This window comes from Myotis davidii, unplaced genomic scaffold (assembly GCF_000327345.1).
Source record: "Myotis davidii unplaced genomic scaffold, ASM32734v1 scaffold3479, whole genome shotgun sequence".
In the NCBI taxonomy this organism is placed as follows: domain Eukaryota; kingdom Metazoa; phylum Chordata; class Mammalia; order Chiroptera; family Vespertilionidae; genus Myotis; species Myotis davidii.
Window position 1 is genome coordinate 58,298 of NW_006290018.1, and position 4,204 is coordinate 62,501.

The 4,204-nt window shown below is 49.1% G+C and overlaps 1 pseudogene; it reads left to right on the forward strand.

The window, feature by feature from the left end:
* The first annotated feature begins 2,739 nt into the window (after positions 1–2,739).
* Positions 2,740–3,536, forward strand: LOC107182917 (annotated as a pseudogene).
* Positions 3,537–4,204: the final 668 nt, after the last annotated feature.

Genomic DNA, 4,204 nt, shown 5'->3' on the forward strand with positions numbered 1-4,204 from the left:
ACTTTTTTTTGTGCCAAGGGCTCTACTAATGCCTTACATGTATTATGTTATGTAATGCAATTCAGTTCATTCAACATTCATCAGCTGCCTATTATATTCCAGGCCTATGCTAGGTCTTGAATACAAAAAGATGAGTAAAAACTGGCCTTTTTCCTATAGGCAATAAAAAACATTTGACAATTTTATTTTTAAATCAGGGGGCCTATATAATCAGAATCATGCTTGAAAAGGGAGACTTTGAGGACCACATTAAGGACTGACAAAGGTGGGAGAGTCTAGGAGCGTGATAGACAGAGGAGGAAAGAGAAGAAAAGGAAAAGAAGCCAAACAGACTTAGCAGTATAGTAGTCCCCATCAAGAACTAATCACAGACACTAGAGTCTCCAACAAAAAGTATTCATATGAAAGACTTTTCAAATTCTCCATTTAAGCCTGTTCAATGTAGCTTTCAGTGGCTGAGCTTCAACCCATGCACCAAGAAGTCACCAGTTCAACTCCCTGTCAGGGTATGTTCCTGGATTTCAGGCTCGATCCCCAGTAGGGGGAGCGGGGTGCAGGAGGCAGCCAATTTGTGAAAAGCCACGTCCCATGTGGCTTAGGGTTCAGGATCTGGAGAAGGGCCTCATGCAAATTATGAGACTAGATAAGAAATATGAATTTGGAAACAGGGGCCAGGCGGAGAGTCTTTCTGAAGAAGAAAGACTTCGCTGGTGTCCAGGACCTGCCAACCATTCATTCAATTTTAGATACACATATTGCCCTTAATCAGATAGGCAATTCTGGTAGCAGACAATCTTAAAGGTCAGTAAATGTTAGTAAAGATTTACTTTGAGACTGTTTGGTCAGGAAATTGATTGAGCCACCATTGTCTCGACTAAACAATCAGTGCATAGCTTTGGCCCTTGGCAGAGCTCAAGGTCCACCAGCATTCCAGGTTCCTTGTTTACACTTTCCTGATAGCATAGACAATGGGTAGCTTCCAACACCAATTGATGTTTCTGTCTCACTCCCTACCCTTTCCTCTCTCTCTAAAACTCAATAAAATATATATACTTTTAAAAATTTCTCCATTTCATTAGCATAATGAGTTAAAGCTGTGAACTAATTTTACTCATCTCTGATTAAAAACAAAATAGGAGATTGTTTCTGCATATACCCCAATTTTATTTCTTTATTTATAGATGTTCCTTGTTTCCAAACAGGCCTTGAGGTACTTTATAGATACATACAAAACATAAAAAATTACTTTAAAAGGAAGTGGAGTGAAGTAAATACATAATGAAAACTAAAGGAAGGTTCAGCACATTCAGGCCTAATGTAATGTTCTGTACAATTGCTACAGCTTTGCCACACATTTCATTTTGAGCTTCCCAGCTGGCATAACAAAGGAGACAAAAAGAGTAACAAGATTAATTACAACGAAAAACAAACCTGAGGCTCAGGAGAATGGCTTTTTCTAGTTGAGACCCATGAGAAGTTTCATCTATAGATCCTCAATAAATTAGGGTACTGTGATGTTAAAGACTGTGGCCTGAGCAACATCCAGACAATACTCACAAGTGGAATATAGCACACTGATCACAAAGTCCTTCACCGTAACCACACTTCATTGCAGGGTTACAATGGAGTGACACCCCAGCACTATTCAAAAAATACAGTTATAAAGGGGCTCAAACAATGCAAGTAGCTCTTAAGAGCTGGAGCCTCAGAGCTAAAGCTGGCCCAGAATAAAAAGAAAAAGAAAAAGAGGAGCAATTGGGAGCTTCAGTCACCTGCCAGTCTGAAAACAGCCCTCAGCCCCTCACCCAGACTGGCCAGGCACCCCAGTGGGGACCCCCCACGCAACCTCCCGATCTGCCCTGCTCTGTGCATGACAGGAGGCGCGCCCCAACTCCCCAATCGGCCCTGCTCTGAGCCCGACCAGGGGCTGCACCTAGGGATTGGGCCTGCCCTCTGCAACCCAGAAGCAGGCCTAAGCCAGCAGGTCGTTATCTCCTGAGGGGTCCCAGACTGTGAGAGGGCACAGGCAGGGCTGAGGGACGCCCTCTCCTCACCGAGTGCACAAATTTTTGTGCACCGGCTCTCTAGTATATATATAAAGGGCTAAGCAACCATCTGACCGGCCAACCGGCTGGTTGGTATGACATGCATTGACCATCAGGGGGCAGATGCTCAACGCAGGAGGTGCCAAGGGACAGCAACTTTGCAGAGTGCCCTCTTGCACTCCGGGACCTCTTGGGGATGTTGAACTGCCGGTTTTGGCCCAACCCTCGCAGGCCAGGCCAAGGGACCCCACGTGCTGGAGGGACCCTGCTCACTTTACAGATGCCCTTCGAGCCCAGGCACAGCCCCAGGTGTGGCTGGCCAGGGAGGGCTGAGAGAGGTTGGTTCCAGGGCATGTCCACCCTGTCTCAGCCAGTCCTGCCCCGCTGGCCACCTTTTAATTAATTACCTTTCGATGTGCACGAATCCGTGCACCAGGCCTCTAGTCCTATCTAATAAAAGAGAAACATGGTAATTAGCCATACGTCTGCTACCTTTTCTATTGGCTAATCAGTTGGGACTGTGGTGGAGGTGGGACGAGGGAGGCAAGCTGGAAATAGAGAACTACAACTCCCAGGAGGCTTAGCAGCCAGGCCTGGGTGCCTGGCTGTGAAATCAGATGGGCTATAGTTTTGAAAGCCACTTTAAACTAGAGGCTTGCAAGGTTGGAAGTTCTGAGCCAGGAGCCAGGGAGAAATGGAGCTGGAGCAGAGAGAAGGGTCCATGGAAGCCTTGGGCTTTGAGGAGGTCTCAGCACCTCCCGGCTGGGAGCTGGCGCTGCCTCTGCTGAAGGTGGTCACATCCTGGCTAGCGAGCTTGAGACCCAAGTGGAGTTCATGCCTGGGGGTCTGGGCAGCTCCAGCCTCCAGGAGCGAGAGGAAGAGGAGGAGGCAGCCTGAGGCCTATAAGGGCGGCGCCCACAGGAACTCAATCGCAGGAAGTACCAGGTGCTGGATCGGCGCTGCAGGGAGATCGAGCAGGCGAAGGAGCGGGTCCTGAACAGGCTCCATCAGATATAGAGGATAACACAGAGACTCCAGCAGGAGCGGAGGTTCCTCATGAAGGTGCTGGACTCCTACGGCGACAACTACCGGGCAGCCTGTTCCCCATCTTACTGGAGGACGAGGGCAGCCAGGGCACAGACGCCCCCACCCTAGGCAATGCTGAGAATGAGCCTTCAGAGAAAGAGGGGCTGTCCCCACCTAGGAGGACGCCAATGCCCACAGAAGCCAGCAGCCCGGCCCCTGGCAAGGGGCCCAGCGGTTGGAAGAGGTGGTGAGTGCCACCGGAAGGGCACCAGGTGGGAGTCCCGCTGACTCCAGAGCTGGCCCCCGTGCAGATAAAGGTGGAGGAAGACTTTGGCTTCAAAGCGGTGAAGGCTCTGGACTCAAGTTGGGTTTCTTGGGGGCCAGACAAGTAGTTGCCCTACCCTACCCTAGCCAGCTCCCCCTTTGACTGACCCCCCAATAAACGGACCCCATGCTCTCCTCAGCAAAAAAAAAGCTTATAGAGGCATGCTTATAGGATCAAATAGTATAAATATAGATGTAACAGGACAATAAAAAAAGGACCTGGCTATGATGATCACCTGAACGCTGCCTCTATGTCATTCCTTCTTCGCCGACTCCGTCCACACCTTTGGGAACCCCTGGACCTGCTGATGCAGGACCCCAACATTCCTCTTCTTACAAGGACTTCAGTGAGGTGGGCTAAGGGTCCCACTGGAACTGCCTCAATTTAATGTAATCCCCTCTTTAAAGATCTTCTCTCCATATACAGGTACATTCTGAGGTTCTGGGGATTAGGATTTTAACATACATTTTGTTGATTACCCAAATCAGCCCTCAACAACCAACATGTTTCAGAAACTAGATTCCTACAGGGTTATTTACCAAACATTCAGAAGTATTTTTAAAAGAGCTAAGCCCCTCGCCCACTGCACAGGTCCCTCCTAGTGAAGAGCAAAGGCCTGGGTTCCAGGTGCCGGAGGAAAACTGGTGCCAGCAGCCAGGGGAAGGGGCCCCCAAGGGGCCCCAGATTGTGAGAGGGCACAGGCCGGGCTGAGGGACCCACCCGAGTGCACAAATTTTTGTCCACCAGGCCTCTAGTTATTTACAAAGAACATAACTGCTGGAGAGTAAGAGGGGAGATGAGCTTACAG